The 20,597-nt window shown below is 41.2% G+C and overlaps 1 protein-coding gene across 17 annotated transcripts in view; it reads right to left on the reverse strand.

Moving 5' to 3' along the window:
• The window catches only part of NAV3 (neuron navigator 3), a 1,262,224-nt gene that overhangs the window by 819,391 nt on the left and 422,236 nt on the right, over window positions 1-20,597 (reverse strand). Inside the window, exon 1 of one of the 17 annotated variants that reach the window (XM_079936003.1) lies at window positions 17,853-18,063. The exons of 15 other annotated variants lie outside the window; for them this stretch is intronic. The gene's annotated coding sequence lies outside the window, so the exon portion shown is untranslated. Of the gene's footprint in view, window positions 1-5,883; window positions 7,104-17,852; window positions 18,064-20,597 lie in introns of those variants that run through there. One more of the 17 variants, XM_079936005.1, reaches the window with a different exon arrangement.

A 20,597-nucleotide genomic window follows, 5' to 3' on the forward strand; every position in this document is an offset into this window, starting at 1 on the left:
TTGAGTCTCGTCACATATATTACCTTAATCTGAATCATGGTTAACTGAGGTCCACAGTCAGCCAAGCTGGCCAGAGCCATCATCAACCAGTGTAAGGTCCATAAAGGCAATGGACACACATACAAAGAAATCAGCAAAGTTTCAAGTATTAGGACGGTAACAACTACAAAGCTTCCTTCTAAGGAACTCTTCCTCCTACAATTAATTCAAACACCATAAGGTCATCCAGTTAAAACATCAAAATTTTCCAATTCCTTTTACAGGCCCACAATCCCTAAGTGCAATTCATAATCCAAAAAGCCCTGAAAATCCAAAGGTTTCTCATAACTGAACTTGAAGTAAAATAAGGTTATAGTCTTTATCTCACTGTATTAGTTTTCTATCAGTGCTGTAATAAGTTGCCACGAATGTAGTGGCTTAAAACACAAATTTATTGTCTTACATTTCTGGAGTTCAGAGGTCCGACAGGGGTCTCACTGAGCTAAAATCAGACCATCAGCAGGATGGCATTCCTGTCTGGAGGCTCTAGATGACCACCTGTTTCCTTGCCTTTTGCAGCTCCTAGAGGCCATCTGCATTTCTTCACCCATGGCCCCTTCTTCCATCTGCAAAGGCAGCAAGGTAGCAATCTCTCTGCTTCCACCACCACATCTCCTCCTCCCACCACAGCTGGGAAAGGTTCTCTGCTTTCAAGGACCCTTGTGATTACACTGGGCTCACCCAGAGAATCCAGGTTCATGCCCTCATCTCTAAGTCTTTAAACCTCAGTCACAAATGCAAAGTCCCCTTTGGCCATGAAAGGTGACATATTCATGGGTTCTGGGGATTGGAACGTGGACGTTTTAGGAAGAGGACATTATTCTGTCTACTACTCCTACCTACTCTGAATATTCATAGATTTTCTTACAGAAATAGTCGTATGTTTGACCAAGAGAAGCTGCCCCAGGCCACACTGGGATTGTTACATGACACACACACATACATACATATACACACACACACACACACACACACACACACACACACACTCTATTGTCTTTCTAAAATATGAAGAAGTCCAAATTCTGAAACATTTCTTATCCCTAGGGTTTCAGATAAGATTGTGACCTATACCATGATGTATCTGTACTACTGGATCTTTCCCTCCTCACCAGGGCCTTTTCTGTCCACCCCTTCTAAAGAAGGAATTGCTCTTCTAATAGGTCAGATACAAAAACAATGACCAGACTTTAATTATTAGTGAGCAGGGCCACCATGCTTTAAAGAGCACAAAACCAGGGTCTACTCCCTCTCTCTTTCTACTTCCTAGTTTTATATGGCTATTAAGAGGGGTCCTAATTTCAACTTAGGACATGACCATTCCTTTCTCTTCTTGACTTAATTCCCAAATTATGGCTAGACCAGAGCATATGAAGACTAAAAATATATATCTGGACTCAAGCCTAGAGTACGTGCTCCAAACCACCTTTCTCCAAAGAGCCCTGCATCAAGGGTAATCGGCACCAGCTCAAGCTATTAATAAAGTGGTATTCTGATTACCATGTGGCTGCCACTGCCTGCATTTACCTTCCCTGGGGTCCCTTCACAGGGACAGAGGTAACTGGCAGAACAGATTCAGGTATGTCTGGGACTCTGACATACTACTATTTAAACTCCACCTCAATCCTTAAAATATACAATTAGCAAGCACAAATATCAGGAAATTTACTTCAATGTTCATAAAATGCATTTCCATTCTGGCAGAGAAATATATATATATATATATATATATATATATATATATATATATTTCCAAAGTATGATACAGACATTTGCCCTATAGGGAATACGCTGAACAGACATTCCTACCTAGTTAGCTAAAAAGGAAAGAGCTATAGGTAATGGCATAATTTCTAATGCAACTTCCTGTGACATTACTGAGAGATTATCTGCTGTAGGCAGAAAAGCCTTTGTGGTTACTGAAGCCACATATAGGAGACTCTGAAAAGAGCATTAGCATTGATTAACAGTGTAGAACTCAGGATAACTCTCAATTATGGCAACATAATTTAACTGGATCTTGTGTTGAATGCAGCCTAACCATAATAAATTGTAAAGTCTAGCTATAAATAATCAGCTGAACACTCTGAAAAATAAAAAAAAAATTTTATAATTAAGCACATTCCAACTTTCTCTAGGGCAAGGACCTTGTCTTACTCATTTCTGTACCCCTGTTATCCTCATCACAGCAGAGAAGGCAATTCATATATATATCTATAAACTTTTTGTTAAAAATCATGTTTACTTCACAGGGTAAATTAAAGCCATGCCAAATGTGCAAAGGACATAAAACAAGCACACAAGATGAACACATTATCCAACAAAAACAAAAACCTGCTTAGCAGAAGACATCTACAAAAACACTCCCAGACTCTATACACATCTGCCATCTAGCCTTTTCACCAGCAACTAAGAGTAGCTTAATTTCCACATATTTCACAAAGAACAGAAAAACCAGACCAGACGTGTTGCTTATCCTCAATTCTAAAGGTAGTTCTTACTACACACTGTGCTCAAACATAAAAATATCAAGAAGAACTAGTGACTTCATTATCTTTCTCCTGAGGCTTGTGATGCAACTCATTTGTGATGTCCTAAAAACTAAATTCTGAATGTCTACTTATTCGTTTTCCTAAGTCCTCCCAGGTGATGCTTGTTCAAATAGCAAATGTACATGCCATGGACCAAAAAAAAAAAAAAAAAAAAAATCAATTTCAATTCCCAGAGAGCATGATATTGGTACAGGTCAGTGAACACCATCACTGTTTTATACCAAGATAACCTTGGATCTGAAAAAATTCTCGGGGGCAACAGAATCCTATTTGTAACCCTACCTAACAAATTAAATAGCAAAAGTACTAAAAACTTATGCTCCAAAGCTGAAGACTAACAGCTCATTTATGAAAATAATCTAATATTCATACCAATCTAAACTCTCAAAAACCTTACTTCTTAGTGTTCTCCAAGTGCCTAGTACCTACTTAATATATATTAAAGATTCAATCACCCTTTAAATTTTTATGGGATAATTTATGTAGATAAAATCAAACATCCATGAAAAAAGTGAGGTTATTGTCTTTTTTTGGTTTTCTAATCCCTACCATTTTGTATGTACCAAAATTTTACTTATATAGAATCTATTCTACCTACAATAATATCCAATTTTTAGATTCCCTTAAACTTGTAATATAACAATGAGAAAAACAGATCGATACATAAAACCCAGAACCACGCTTAAGGAGGGAAGCCTAACAATATACACCAAAGACCGGAAGTGCAGACTCATGAGAATGGCTACATTAGGTAATATTACCAGGGCCTCATCTGAAGCATATTCTATTTTGGGAACTTTTATCTTACCTAGTTCAGAAGATGACAGAAGAAAAGCTTCTATGGTAATGAAAGCCTAAATTTTAAAGGCCTGTGTGTTTGGGGGTGGGGGGAGCTCTTTGGGGGAATAACCTGAAAGTAAACTATGATACTAGCTCAAAGTTTACCCAAGCATGGCTAGAGCACTTCCCAATCATCAATCTCTAGCCCCTACTTTCTCTCAAAATTCCAAAACCATTGAGTTTTTAAACAGATACTTTGCCAAATGGAAGTGCTGAGATTAAGTTCCAGGCTTGTAACCAATGGAAGAAGAGACATTATACCTTCTGCCCTCATTTAATTATGGATAATGTCCACAAAAGATTCATTCTGAGGAGTAAAAGCTTGAAAGAAAGCTAGGATGCCAGAAATTCACTGTGGTAAATTCAGATTTAAACAGCATCCTGTCAGCTAGAATTCTATTAACTAGCACTTCTATCTACCTACAGAACAATGATAACTAGTTATTGATATTTATAATAACAACCCTGAGGCAGTTTAAGGTTTTTGTAGTGCTGCTGCATAACAAATTACTCCAAAATTTAGCAGTTTCAAACATTTAGTAATTCATGCAGTTCCTATGGGTTATGAATTCAGAAGCGGCTTAGCTATGTTTCTGGCTTATGGTCTCTCAAGAGGATATAGTCAGTGTGTTAACAAGGACTGCAGTCATCTGAAGACTTCACCAGGGCTGAAGGACCCTCTTCCAAGGTGGTTCCTTCATGTGGCTGGTAAACTGGTGCTGGCTGTCAGCAGAAGGCCTCACTTCCTTGCCACTGGAATCTCTATGGCCTGCTTGAGTGTCCTCACAACGTGGCAGGTGGCTTCTCCCAGAGTCACCCAAGAGAGCAAGGCAAAAGTGACAATATCTTTTATGACTTCACAAGTCATACACCATCACATCCGCCATAATTCTCTGATCACATAGAACCATGCTTTTAAAATGTGGGAGAGTAATTTACAAGAGAAAGAATAGCAAAAGGAAAGGATCATCTGGGGACCATCTTGGAAGCTGGCTTTTACGATCTTGAAATAAGTTTCCAAATGAAAGAAAGGTAATGCTCAATATAGTTTTAGAACTGTTTATTATAGCCCAATTTCTTGAAAATTATTTTTTTTTTTTTTTTGGCCATGCAGCTTGTGGGATGTTAGCTCCCCAACCAGGGATTGAAGGTGGGCCCTAGGCAGTGGGAGAGCAGAGTCCTAACCACTGGACTACCAGGGAATTCAATCTTTAAGATGATAATGTGGCATCAATCCTACTGGATGACATCTTTGAGGGAGACATTTCATAAATGTCTGTTGAACCAAACTAATCCCAGAGTTTTAAACCCTGACATTGCATTTGCTCAGTTCCAACACATTTCTCATGTATCATTTTGTGTATATTATTTTGCTGACTTGCCACTAAATGCTCAGTGTTATAATAACTCTATCAGTTTAGTATCAATATTTCTGATAGTATCATTATTATTTAAAAAGCAGATATTCTAGATCCTCAAAACCAGAGTGAATCAGAATTTGCATGGTCAGAGAATCACAGAAATCAAGAAGGATCTTAAGAGGTTACCTAAGTTGTTACAGTTGGAATGATGGGTCCCAGGGAATCCATTATACAGTCCTTTCTACTTTTGTTTTTAATTTTTTTTCATTATGCAAAGTTTTCAATAAAGAGGTATACTAACGCAATACATTCATTTTGCAGATGAGGACACACCCTCAATATGTGAAGAAATTTACCTATTCAATGCAGCTCTTAATACTAGAACTCATGAAGGAAAAAAAAAAGCAAGGATGAAACATCACATCTTTAAACAAGTAATATTTTCTCATCAATGAGACTTCAAGTGACTTCACAAAAAAAAATTATTCAGCAACCTTCTTTAGCAAAAGCTTGTAGCTTCAGGATTACATTAGGGTAATAAGAAGCAGCTGTAGCTTGTGAGTAAACAGCACTCTAATACTAAAACTAGAAGCTTTACATTTGTTCAGTTTTTTAAGCTGATGTATTATATTACTACTGGAACTAATCCTGATTTCGAGTTTCAAGTTTTGAACTTAAAAAATCTATGGACAGGAGGAGCTTCAAGATGGTGGAAGAGTAAGACGCGGAGATCACCTTCCTCCCCACAAATACATCAGAAATACATCTACATGTGGAACAACTCCTACAGAACACCTACTGACGCTGGCAGAAGACCTCAGACCTCCCAAAAGGCAAGAAACTCTCCACATACCAGGATAGGGGAAAAAAAAAAAAACAACAGACAAAAGAATAGGGACGGGACCTGCACCAGTGGGAGGGAGCTGTGAAGGAGGAAACGTTTCCACACTCTAGAAGGGCCCTTCGCGGGAGGAGACTGCGGGTGGCGGAGAGGGGAAGTTTCGGAGCCATGGAGGAGAACACAGCAAAAGGGGTACGGAGGGCAAAGCGGGGAGATTCCCAACAGAGGGTCGGTGCCGACCAGCACTCACCAGCCCGAGAAGCTTCTCTGCTCACGTGCCAGGGCCAGCGGGGACTGGGAGCTGAGGCTCCGGCTTCGGACGGAGCGCAGGGAGAGGACTGGGGTTGGCGGCGTGAACACAGCCTGAAGGGGGCTAGTGCGCCGCGGCTAGCCGAGAGGGAGTCCGGGTAAAGGTCTGGAGCTGCTGAAGAGGCAAGAGACTTTTTCTTCCCTCTTTGTTTCCTGGTGCGCGAGGAGAGGGGATTAAGAGCGCCGCTGAAAGGAGCTCCAGAGACGGGCGCGAGCCGCGGCTATCAGCACGGACCCCAGAGACGGGCATGAGACGTTAAGGCGGCTGCTGCTGCCACCAAGAACCCTGTGTGCGAGCACCGCCCTTCCGGGGAGCGTGTGCAGCCCGCCACTGCCAGGGTCCCATGATACAGGAACAACTTCCCCGGCATAACGCACTCACGACGTGCCTCAGGCAGGTGCAACGTCACGCCGGAGAACGCACGGCGCGCCAGTGCAACGTCACGCCGGCCTCTGCCGCCGCAGGCCCGCCCCGCATCCGTACCCCTCCCTCCCCCCAGCCTGAGTGAGCCAGAGCCCGTGAATCAGCTGCTCCTTTAACCCCGTCCTGTGTGAGGGAAGAAAAGACGCCCTCAGGCAACATACATGCAGAGGCGGGTCCAAATCCAAAGCTGAGCCCCAGCAGCTGTGCGAACAAACAAGAGAAAGGGAAATCTCTCCCAGCAGCCTCAGAAGCAGCGGATTAAAGCTCCACAATCAACTTGATGTACCCTGCATCTGTGGAATACCTGAAGCGACAACGAATCATCCCAAATTGAGGAGGTGGACTCTGGGAGCAACTATATATATAGATAGATAGATAGATAGATAGATACAGATATAGATTTTTTTTCCCCTTTTTCTCTTTTTGTGAGTGTGTATGTGTATGCTTCTGTGTGTGATTTTGTCTGTATAGCTTTGCTTCTACCATCTGTCCTAGGGTTCTGTCTGTCCATTTTTTTTATTACTTAATTTTTTTCTTAATAATTATTTTTTATTTTAATTATTTTATTTTATCTTCTTTTATTTCTCCCTTTTGTTCTGAGCCATGTGGAGGACGGCCTCTTGGTCCTCCACCCACGCATCAGGGCTGTGCCTCTGAGGTGGGAGAGCCAAGTTCAGGACATTCGTCCACGAGACCTCCCGGCCCCATGTAATATCAAACGGCAAAGCTCTCCCAGAGATCTCCATCACTGAGACCCAGCTCCACTCAACGAGCAGCAAGCTACAGTGCAGGACACCCTATGCAAACAACTAGCAAGACAACAACACAACCCCATCCATTAGCAGAGAGGTTGCCTAAAATCATAATAAGGCCACAGACACCCCAAAACACACCGCCAGACGTGGACCTGCCCACCAGAAAGACAAGATCCAGCCTCACCCACCAGAACACAGGCACCAGTCCCCTCCACCAGGAAGCCTACACAACCCACTGAAGCAACCTTAGCCACTGGGGACAGACACCAAAAACAATGGAAACTACGAACCTGCAACCTGCAAAAAGGAGGCCCCAAACACAGTAAGTTAAGCAAAATGAGAAGACAGAGAAACACACAGCATATGAAGGAGCAAGGTAAAAACCCACCAGACCTAACAAATGAAGAGGAAATAGGCAGTCTACCTGAAAAAGAATTCAGAATATTAATACTAAAGATGATCCAAAGTCATAGAAATAGAATGGAGAAAATACAAGAAACGTTTAACAAGGACCTAGAAGAACTGAAGAGCAAACACTGATAGATAACACAATAAATGAAATTAAAAATTCTCTAGAAGGGATCAATAGCAGAATAATGGAGGCAGAAGAACGGGTAAGTGACCTGGAAGATAAAATAGTGGAAATAACTACTGCAGAGCAGAATAAAGAAAAAAGAATGAAAAGAATTGAGGACAGACTCAGAGACCTCTGGGACAACATTAAAGGCAACAACATTCGAATTATAGGGGTCCCAGAAGAAGAAGAGAAAAAGAAAGGGACTGAGAAAATATTTGAAGAGATTATAGTTGAAAACTTCCCTAATATGGGAAAGGAAAATAGTTCATCAAGTCCAGAAAGCACAGAGAGTCCCACACAGGATAAATCCGAGGAGAAACACACTAAGACACAGATTAATCAAACTATCAAAAATTAAATACAAAGAATATTAAAAGCAGCAAGGGAAAAACAACAAATAACACACAAGGGAATCCCCTTAAGGTTAACAGCTGATCAACAGCTGATCTTTCAGCAGAAACTCTGCAAGCCAGTAGAGAGTAGCAGGACATATTTAAAGTGATGAAGGAGGAAAACCTACAACCAAGGTTACTCTACCCAGCAAGGATCTCATTCAGATTTGACGGAGAAATTAAAACCTTTACAGACAAACAAAAGCTAAGAGAATTCAGCACCACCAAACCAGCTTTACAACAAATGCTAAAGGAACTTCTCTCGGCAGGAAACACAAGAGAAGGCAAAGACCTACAATAATAAACCCAAAACAATTAAGAAAATGGTAATAGGAACATACATATCAATAATTACCTTAAATGTAAATGGATTAAATGCTCCAACCAACAGACATAGACGGGCTGAATGGATACAAAAACAAGACCTGTATATATGCTGTCTACCAGAGACCCACTTCAGACCTAGGCACACATACAGACTGAAAGTGAGGGGATGGAGAAAGATATTCCATGCAAATGGAAATCAAAAGAAAGCTAAAGTAGCAATACTCATATCAGACAAAATAGACTTTAAAACAAAAACTATTACAAGAGACAAAGAAGGACGCTACATAATGATCAAGGGATCAATCCAAGAAGATATAACAATTGTAAATATTTATGCACCCAACATAGGAGCACCTCAATATAAGGCAAATACTAACAGCCATAAAATGGGAAATCAACAGTAACACAATCATAGTAGGGGACTTTAACACCCCACTTTCACCAATGGACAGATCATCCAAAATGAAAATAAATAAGGAAACACAAGCTTTAAATGATACATTAAACAAAATGGACTTAATTGATATTTATAGGGCATTCCATCCAAAAAAACAATACACGTTCTTCTCAAGTACTCATGGAACATTCTCCAGGATAGATCATATCTTGGGTTACAAATCAAGCCTTGGTAAATTGAAGAAAACTGAAATCATATCAAGTATCTTTTCTGACCACAACGCTATGAGACTAGATATCAATTACAGGAAAAAATCTGTAAGAAATACAAACACATGGAGGCTAAACAACACACTACTTAATAACCAAGAGATCACTGAAGAAATCAAAGAGGAAATCAAAAAATACCTAGAAACAAATGACAATGAAAACACGATGACCCAAAACCTATGGGATGCAGCAAAAGCAGTTCTAAGAGGAAAGTTTAGAGCAATACAATCCTACTTAAGACACAAGAAACGTCTCAAACAAACAACCTAACCTTACACCTAAAGCAATCAGAGAAAGAAGAACCGAAAAAACCCAAAGTTAGCAGAAGGAAGAAATCATAAAGATCAGATCAGAAATAAATGAAAAAAGAAATGAAGGAAACGGTAGCAAAGATCAATAACACTAAAAGTTGGTTCTTTGAGAAGATAAACAAAATTGATAAACCATTAGCCAGACTCATCAAGAAAAAAAAGGGAGAAGACTCAAATCAATAGAATTAGAAATGAAAAAGGAGAAGTAACAACTGACACGGTAGAAATACAGAGGATCATGAGAGATTACTACAAGCAACTATATGCCAATAAAATGGACAACCTGGAAGAAATGGAAAAATTCTTAGAAATGCACAATCTTCCAAGACTGAATCAGGAAGAAATAGAAAATATGAACAGACCAATCACAAGCACTGAAATTGAAACTGTGATTAAAAATCTTCCAACAAACAAAAGCCAAGGACCAGGTGGCTTCACAGGCAAATTCTATCAAACATTTAGAGAAGAGCTAACACCTATCCTTCTCAAACTCTTCCAAAATATCACAGAGGGAGGAACACTCCCAAACTCATTCTATGAGGCCACCATCATTCTGATACCAAAACCAGACAAATATGTCACAAAGAAAGAAAACTACAGGCCAATATCACTGATGAACACAGATGCAAAAACCTTAACCAAATACTTGCAAACAAAATCCAACAACACATTAAAAAGAATCATACACCATGATCAAGTGGGGTTTATCCCAGGAATGCAAGGATTCTTCAATATACGCAAATCAATCAACGTGATACACCATATTAACAAACTGAAGTAGAAAAACTATATGAGCATCTCAATAGATGCAGAAAAAGCTTTTGACAAAATTCAATACCCATTTATGACAAAAACCCTCCAGAAAGTAGGCATAGAGGGAACCTTCCTCAACATAATATAGGCCATATATGACAAACCCACAGCCAACATCGTTCTCAATGGTGAAAAACTGAAACCATTTCCACTAAGATCAGGAATAAGACAAGGTTGCCCACTCTCACCACTATTATTCAACATAGTTTTGGAAGTTTCAGCCACAGCAATCAGAGAAGAAAGAGAAATAAAAGGAATCCAAATTGGAAAAGAAGAAGTAAAACTGTCACTGTTTGCAGATGACATAATACTATACATAAAGAATCCTAAAGATGCTACCAGAAAACTACTAGAGCTTTTCAATGAATTTGATAAAGTAGCAGGATACAAAATTAATGCACACAAGTCTCTTGCATTCCTATACACTAATGATGAAAAATCTGAAAGTGAAAGAAAACACTCCCATTTACCATTGCAACAAAAAGAAGAAAATATCTAGGCATAAACCTACCAAAGGAGACAAAAGACCTGTATGCAGAAAACTATAAGACACTGATGAAAGAAATTAAAGATGATACAAATAGATGGAGAGATATACCATGTTCTTGGATTAGAAGAATCAATATTGTGAAAATGACTCTACTACCCAAAGCAATCTACAGATCCAATGCAATCCCTATCAAACTACCAATGGCATTTTTCACAGAACTAGAACAAAAAATTTCACAATCTGTATGGAAACACAAAAGACCCCAAATAGCCAAAGCAATCTTGAGAAAGAAAAATGGAGCTGGAGGAATCAGGCTCCCTGACTTCAGACTATACTACAAAGCTACAGTAATCAAGACAGTATGGTACTGGCACAAAAACAGAAGTATAGATCAATGGAACAGGAAAACCCAGAGGTAAACCCACACACATATGGTCACCTTATCTTTGATAAAGGAGGCAAGAATATACAGCGGAGAAAAGACAGTCTCTTCAATAAGTGTTGCTGGGAAAACTGGACAGCTACATGTAAAAGAATGAAATTAGAACACTCCCTAACACCATACACATAAATAAACTCAAAATGGATTAAAGACCTAAATGTAAGGTCAGACACCATCAAACTCTTAAAGGAAAACAAAGAACACTCTATGACATAAATCACAGCAAGATCCTTTTGGACCCACCTCCTAGAGAAATGGAAATAAAAACAAAAATAAACAAATGAGACCTCATGAAACTTCAAAGCTTTTGCACAGCAAAGGAAACCATAAACAAGACGAAAAGACAACCCTCAGAACGGGGGAAAATATTTGCAAATGAAGCAACTGACAAAGGATTAATCTCCAAAACATACAAGCAACTCAGGTAGCTCAATATCAAAAAAACAAACAACCCAATCCAAAAATGGGCAGAAGACCTAATTAGACATTTCTCCAAAGGAGATATACAGATTGCCAACACACACATGAAAGAATGCTCAGCATCATTAATCATTAGAGAAATGCAAATCAAAACTACAATGAGATATCATCTCACACGGGTCAGAATGGCCATCATCAAAAAATCTAGAAACAATAAATGCTGGAGAGGGTATTGAGAAAAGGGTACCCTCTTGTAGTGTTGGTGGGAATGTAAATTCATACAGCCACTATGGAGAATAATATGGAGGTTCCTTAAGAAAATAAAAATAGAACTACCATACAATGCAGCAATCCCACTACTGGGCATATACCCTGAGAAAACCATAATTCAAAAAGAGTCATGTCCCAAAATGTTCATTGCAGCTCTACTTACAGTAGGCAGGACATGCAAGCAACCTAAGTGTCCATCGACAGATGAATGGATAAAGAAGATGTGGCACATATATACAATGGAATATTACTCAACCATAAAAAGGAATGAAACTGAGTTATTTGTACTGAGGTGGATGGACCTAGAGTCTGTCATACAGAGTGAAGTAAGTCAGAAAGAGAAAAACTAACACTGTATGCTAACACATATATATGGAATCTAAAAAAAAATGGTCAGAAGAACCTAGGGGCAAGACAGGAATAAAGATGCAGACCTACTATAAAATGGACTTGAGGATACAGAGAGGGGGAAGGGTAAGCTGGGACAAAGTGAGAGAGTGTCATGGACGTATATACACTACCAGACGTAAAATAGCCAGCTAGTGGGAAGCAGCCGCATAGCACAGGGAGTCAGCTCGGTGCTTTGTTACCATCTAGAGGGGTGGGATAGGGAGGGTGAGAGGGAGAGAGATGCAAGAGGGAAGAGATATGGGGACATATGTATATGTATAACTGATTCACTTTGTTGTAAAGCAGAAACTAACACACCATTGTAAAGCAATTATACTCCAATAAAGATGTTTAAAAAAAAAAAGCAAAACTGGGAATAAAATAAGTATGACTTAAAAAGAAATATCTATGGATAGTGTTGATACTGCATATAGACTAAGCTTTTCTGGAAACAAGAAGAATGGATCCCCTCCAAATAAATGTATTCTTGTCTCCCAGGCATCTGGTCATTACTTTCAGCTTGAGACTGTAGGGAAAAGCTAAGGGGGGAGGGTGGGAGGGCACAACTCTTATGTGGACAAATATTATGATGTACGTTCAGACTTAGAAGGAAAAATCTAAACAGAAAAATAACTGGACTTCTGATACTGCTTCTGTTGTTGAAATGGAACAGTAATAATAATAGTAGTGAATATGCAATGAATATTTTCTACATGTCAGGAGGAGTTCTAAATGTTAATATTCTCTTCCATTTAGTCTACAAAAGTCCTTCTCAACACCTTTTACGGATGAGGAAACTAAGACTCCGATAAACAAAATTACCAAAAATAACCTACATGGTAAGTACCAGAGCTGGGATTCAAACTCAAGCAGTCTACTCTAGAAGCTAAATCTTTAAGTGTTGTGCAATAGTGCCTAAAAATGGGTCAATACAATCAGGCAGCCATGGTGTCGGATTCCATCTTAATAGGTAGCATAAGATGGAGTTCAATAACATAAATGTTTCTTTTGAATGGAAAGAAACTCCTAAGGGTATGACTCTGTGGTCATATTTGTAATTGTAACATAAGCATGTAAAAGGAACCATTTCTTCCTCAATGCTATGCCTACAAACCTACCAAAAGTCACCAAGTAAGGCCTGGAGACTTAGATGATGTTCCCCAGTAAAAAACACTGAAAGCTCGATATGAGTTATACATATAAATGGACTGCATATAAATATCTACAAAACAAGATGAAAGAAATACAAAGTTTTCAAATCTTCTTGACTATACCCGAACTGTTATAGATCACTTCTTGTCAAAAATGCTGACTCGCTAGAAAACGTTGGCCCTATGTCACCGGTAGTGTTTCCAGACCTTCAAATCTCTATCTAGGTCCCCATTATCTCAAGTACTTACCCAAACAAGCACAACCAGCAATCGTCCCAACCGCGACGTTTTGTATGAAAATGCTGCATAGATTAACAAAAAGGAGCATTGTACAAACACTGTATAATCTAATAACATGAACAAGCAGCTTTTAAATCCTTACAGGGACCAAGCTAATTCTAAAACAACTTTACAATGTTTAAAGAAAATAAGATAATAATAAACAGATAATTCTGAAGACCTGGAGCTTTAGGAAAAAAAAAGGGACCACTAAGTTACATAACCAACTTGAGAGATACATTGAATTCAAAACCTGTGCTACTGCAATGCTTGTCCTGAGACATCATCTGGGACAGAGGAGGATGATGACCTGTGGAAACATCACCACCAGAGGCTCGTAACATATTACTGTTGACAGTCAGACCTGGGAGGAAAAATGAAGTCTGAGCAGAAAGATAGCTCTGGGGATTTTTCCTATCCTGAGGTCCACTTAACCTAACAGAGAATTACTTTTCGTTACAAAATGGGGGAGGGGGAAGAGGAGATCTTAAATGGTTTAAAAAAAGGAAATTTATTCCTCACTGGCATTCATGTCAGTAAAAGGGTGATACCTGCTGGGGTTATTCAGTTCTGCATATTATGTTACATGATTAGTCACTAAGCATCGACTACCTATATCCACAGAATAGAGAGTAATACATTTGCCTTTTCCTGAATGGAAGGAAATATTCAGCATCATTACCCATAAGCCAGTGGTATAAGGAAAGATTTCCTTTCTCTATTTGGAAGTCTTGGAAGTCTTGTCTGTTGCCTCTGAGAGTGTGTGTGTGTGTGTGTGTGTGTGTGTGTGTGTGTGTGTGTGTGTGTGTTTTAGTATCCACCATTGCTACACATGTACACCTGTGTTTATATATGATTATGTCATATTCACATATATTTGAGAATTCAAAGACAGGAAAAAGATTACTATGCCCATTTTTCTTCTGGAGAAAACAAAGCCAAGTGACATGTATGAACAAGGAGGCCAGCGCAAGAATCACTCTGCGACGCAGTCAGAAGGAAGAATATAACCTTGGCCTCTTGGGTCCTATTTCCAAACACACCTCCCTGACTCCCAACATTTTAAAGTTGACACAGCCTCTGTTTGATTTGGAGATATTCTCACCCTAATTATCCTAGCTACACACAAAGTCAGTTGCACATACACACTTCTTTATAAACTCTTTTCAATTAAAAAAAGTAACCTGTGTTTTCTGAAAATTTTATAACATTCATGTGCAAGAGGAGCTAAGGGGAATCGCAAAGGTGGGAATCGTTCTGACTAAAGTCAAAAAGTTAACACCAGTCCATACAAAGAAGGCAGCACGCTTTTCCTATCAGGGATCATTATCCCTGAAGGATCACAAAGTGTGGATCTGGGTCCACACTTCAGCTTGCACCCAGGATAACCATTTCCTGTTGCCATGGGTTACAAGGATGAGTCACTTGGAGCCCTCCAGACAACTTGAGAGACGTCTTATCTTATACCAATGTCAGAATTAACAAAATATATTCTTGGTAATTAGCAGTGCTCAGCAATACAGTCTATTAAAATATCAGATCAAAAGCATCTGTTAATCCCTCTGCATGAAAATGGGGACTTGAGGTAAGTAAACTTCAGGGATTTTTTTCCTATTATAAAGCAGATAGCTTATCATTCCCAACCTTTCATTAAATGATCCATATACAGTTGCAATCACAAGGGGGAGAAAACAGTTTCAGGATCAATGTACTATAAATAAAAGAGTAATTTGTGTCTTGTCACTAATATACCTTTTAACCTCAAATCACACAAGGCTTAATCAGAACAGGCTTTATGTTAAATCCTTCACATACACACACGAAAAGGAGCATTCACACCAAAAACATTATATGCCCAGGAGGGAATGACCTCTCCTAAACCAAGAAGAAAAAATGAACATTTTATTGCATCTACAATTAATTGTACATTCAAGTTCCATGCAGCCTGCCAGGAGTATCTTGTAAACGTGTCAGGAGCAACCCACCCAACCAAGGAACACCAAAACATCAGAAGTCAGGTGCAAACAATAATGTGGGACCATTACTACTATCACCGTTCACTAGAAGAAAACGTTGTAGGAAAAACATGCTTTTTGGATGTCACTGGCAAGGGGATTTAAGTCTTTTAGAAATATTCATTTGAAATGCATAAATATGACCTCGGGTCCAAAAAGTATTAGGTGTAGAATTAAGAAGAGGAAAATACATTTAAAACCCACAGCTCCTTAATTGGCTAAAAACAAAGACAGTGTGGGGTAACATGGCAATATTTATCTTTTCTTGGTTTGAGTATAGTTTCCATTATATCAGTAGTTTCTCTTCTTCCTGACCCATTCTCTGCTCCAAGATTCTTTATTCTATATTAAAAGTTGAATTTAAAAACAAATGTGCAGACAAAGGAAAGGAGGCAATGGGAGCTCTCTAAAACGGAGACCTTTTCTATATAAACTATGAACACCACTGAAACAGAGTGGAGGAAAATCATTGATTAGTATTGTTTTCACCCATGAAATAACTCTGACCTCAGGAAAACTTGAGAACATAACAACTAGATCTTTTAAGAAACAAAAGAAATCCGTATAAATCCTATTTCTGGTTAAATAGAAGTCATCCCCTTTTCACCTTTGTTTCCACATGATACAGACATCTTAAGTTTCAAAGAAAAATAAAACCATAGTGAAAAGCACCTCAACATAAATAAAGCTGAGTGGGTTCTATAGTATAGGGGCTCTGTTTTCAAATAAGCTTTAACTTACACCTACCTAGTATGGTGATACACATGCTAAGAACCAAAGGCAAAAGTCTGATTTTATTGTATTTTCATATCTTCAGTACTGAAGTCTGAATCTAGTTATGTATTTTACACTAGAGTTGCTATGCCTTTTCTATTCTTTGGCAGGTCTCAATTGTCCTGGCCCCCCACTTGGTTCTTTTAGCCATCCTCGACTTTGGGAAGCAAGCCTCTGAACCTTAATTATGATCTATCTACTCATTCCAGTGACTAAGAAGTGCAAAACTGAGTGAGGTTTAAAGAGATAATTAAGGGAATAGAAGTTGCATGTTCCTCATCAACTGGGAGGGAAAAAAAACACACACCTGTCTCCCAATTCCCCTAAAATTAAATATCTAAGAGAGGAAAGAGTTTATCAATAATTTAAAAGGGAAGTTTCTCTAGAGTAAAACTAGATTTTTTAAAAGATAGATTTCTTTATACCCATGGCTTATGTGGATTTGAAACATATGCAGCCCTTACAATACATGTCATACTGGGAGCACGGAAGCAAGCTGCAGAACTCTGATACTGACATAGACGCCCAGCTTAGAATGCAGTTCTGCAGAATCAAGGGAGATCAATAGATTCAGGAAACAAATATGTTGATTCACGAGGACGAGGCTGAAAACGACCAAGTTGAGGTGGCCACGCTGCAGGTTTCACTGCTCTTCCCATGCTGTCAGAACCAAAGGTTACAAACGACTCCCCTTTATTGTAAGAGGGAAAGGAGAAAAGGAAACGAGGGGAGGAAAAAAGAGGCAAGGAAGGGAACAGAATGGAGCCAGTCATGAGGAAAGGAAGAAAGAAATGAGAAAGGAGAAAGAGAAAGAGAGAAAGCCGGAGAGGGGCGGGGGAGTAGGAAGAAAAGCTATGATGTATGGACGCTCGCCAGCCACCCAGCCGAGCGCTCCATCACCCCCCAAGCCTGCGTCGCTCGTCTGGAAACGTGGGGGTCCCCGGTTCCGCCGCCCTGGTGCTGACAGCCCTCCCCGCGACCCAGGCCGGCGCAGCCAGCGCCGAGATGCCCAAAGTAGCCCACCAGAGCCCAGCCGCCCGAGCCCGCCACTCCCTGGACCGCGCTCGCCACCCACCCCCGCCCCGACTTCTCCCCGCGTCCCCCATCACTAGTCTCAGGGAAAAAGCCGACGAGAGCGCAGAGATGGGAAAATCAAAAAGAGGAAGGGAAGGGGCAACCAAAAGAATTATTTATATATATATATTTTTTTATATACATACATAATTTTTTTCTTAAATAATGTGGTCATGGGTCCTGGGGGAACAGCAGGGGAGGAGACCCGTGGCAGGCACCTGGGAAGGAACACGCTGTTGCAAATACCCCGGGCTGCGTTGGGCTGGGCGATTTTCCACAAAAGGAAGTTTGGAAGAAGCGCAGAGGTCTGCCTTTGCAAAGAACGAAATCCCAGCGTTACCTGACTGAAGACAAGCCGGCGGGCCGCGGAAATCCTCAGGTTTGCGATATTGAGCCACTTGATCAGGTTACTATGGAAATCGTTTTAAGGAGAAGAAGGAAAAAAAAAGCCACCAGCCAGGCATATCCTCGTCACCTCCGAAGGAAATTGCCGGGGCCGCCGAACGCGGGCGCGGGACCGGGCGCGGCGCCTCTCCCGGCCCGGCTCGCTCTTTCTTCCCTCCTCGGCCGGGCCGCGCCTCCCCGCCCCGCGCCGCCGCCGCCGCCGCCGCCGCCGAGCAGCCCGCGGGCCGAGCGAGCCCTCCGCGGCGCGCAGCCGGGAGCGAGAGCGCGAGCGAGCTCGCAGCCGCCTGCCAGCCTCGGCGGCGGGCGGCGGGCGGCGCTGTTTCCCAGCAGCGCAGCTGGAATTTAAAGAGACAGGCGCGTCGTGGGGTTAGGGCCCCGGCCCGCGAGAGGAGCACGCCGGACGCCCACCGTCTCCGCCCCGGCCGAGTAGCCAGAGCCGGCCCTGCGAGAAAAGTTTCCTACGGGGATAGCGGGAAGAGTGCTTGAAACCAGCCTCGGCCTCCTCTCCCGAATGCAGAACACAGACTGCAAGGAGAGTACGAGGGATTTTTTTTTTTTCCCTCCCTTGGAGACTAGGGGGGAAATGATTTGTATGCTCAACAAGTCATGCACCTATTTTCAGCCGCGCTCGTTTCCGTCCTTGTGCACCGACTTTTTTCATTGAAAGCACAGGGAGACAAATGGGGTTCACTCCTCGTTTTATGTCAGACTCCAAGCAGAGACGCATGGGTTTGGAGGGAAGGTGGTGGCGGGAAGATACAGCTGTCAATTATCTTGGAAAATCTTTTTTTATTTCGTCTTCTTCTCTCAGCCAGCGAAGCACCTCCTTTTCCCTTCCCTCCCAGCCCTGGAGAACAGGCTTGAAGGTAGACTCCAACCTCTAGTCCAGCATCATCTGACAAATTACCTTCCCGCCGTCACCTTTTCTCTACAGCGTTGAATGCAAGCCTGCTTCTGTTGCCGAGAATAAGCAAGAATCTAGCAGAAAGAAGCATCTAGTCTGGCTGGCCCTTTTCAATCCCTAGCGGAAAGCCAGTTTTTCAGTGGGCAGTTCTCTCACTGCTATTGCAAATAAGGCTCAGATTTGTGCTGTTCCCAACATAGAGCCCAGAAAGAATGTGTTTATAAATTTACATGGTTTAATACCACCACGGATGTATTCAGAGTACCAGAGAAATTATGATCCAATCAATTTATTTTGCTATTCTAACCATCACCTTTCACTGCATTATATACTAAACAGCCATCGTGGTACCAGTTCAACCCAGATTTTCCCCAGGGAGTAAAGAATAAGGAGACTCTCCCTGTGGTCTTGTCCAAATCAATCAAACTGAGTCCACAGAGTACTCTTCCAAAGAGTAGCAAATGCTCCATAAATGGGGACGGCCCTCTATTGGGTTGGTAGAATGTATTCTCAGAAGGAATGAATCTGCTACATCTAGATTATCAACACCTCGTGGGCAGGAGCCATGCATATTTCTCTATCTTTATATTTTTATGAGCCCAGCACAAAGCAAGGATGCTACATTCTAACTCAAGTGTCTGAAATTTCTTCCCTGTCTCTCCTTACAGACTTACCTCCAGTACCGATACCTGTTCCACGCATCCACCTTGCTCGTCTCTTACCCTTCTTTCCGGGTAAGCCTTCAAAAAATGATAGTCTTACCTAAATCCTCCCAGAGTTCCCCCATTTCCTTCAGGAAAACAGACGAATTTCTTATCATGGTATAGAACAGGGTTTATCATGCATCAGAATCACCTGGAGAGCTTATTAAAGATTTCTAGGCCCCATATTCCTGTTCAACTTTTCCCCTTTAATGGGTCTAGGCTGGGGCAGAAGAATTTGTAGTCCTAACAAGACCCCAGCTGATGCTGATGCTGTGGCTCTGGGACCCACCCTTTGAGAACCATCTTTGATGAGGTAGCCCCCCGCCGACTCCTCCTGTTTCATCATCCTTCACACCTGCCCCCAGTTGCCAAGCCAGTTAACTTACTGATGCCATGCTTTCTCAGACAGCACCCACTCACCCCCACCTGTGCACATGCTGGTCTCTGCCAGGAATCCCTTCCCCCCTTCCCATGTCCTCCCTCACCACATCTGGTCACTTTTGCTCAACCCCCAAAACTAAACTCCTTCAGGAGGCCTCCCCAGACACTCCCAGGTCCCACATCTGAGTTTAGCACCACACCTTGTGCTGCCGCTGTACCCACTTTTCACACCTAAGGTATAATAATTGTATGTTTACCTGTGTGCTTCCTCGCTAGACTGGCTGTGCTAGGGGCAGGGGCTATAGCTTATTTATCTGAGCATCCCCCAGTGCCTAGCACCTCGGCAGAGATATTGCAGCCCAATAAATGTGGAGGAGGGTGAGGAGAGACAGGGAGAAAAGGGACATTTCTGATTGCCGATGATTGTGATGATGATCAAAGACAAAGGACAGAGTGACATAAGGGAAGTTGTAATAATACTAGAAAGGACAGAGGGAAAACAAGGAATTAATATTTCTGAACTTCTAGCATGTATCAGATACTGGGTTAAATGCTTTGCATGTCTGCTATAAACAATGTTTGTGTCTCCCCTAAATTCATATGTTGAAACCTAATCCCCAGTGTGATGGTATTTGAAGGTGGGACCTTTGGTGAGGGGATTAGGACATGAGGGTAGAGCCCTCTTAAGTGG

The sequence above is a fragment of the Stenella coeruleoalba genome, assembly GCF_951394435.1.
Source record: "Stenella coeruleoalba genome assembly, chromosome: 11".
In the NCBI taxonomy this organism is placed as follows: Eukaryota; Metazoa; Chordata; class Mammalia; order Artiodactyla; family Delphinidae; genus Stenella; species Stenella coeruleoalba.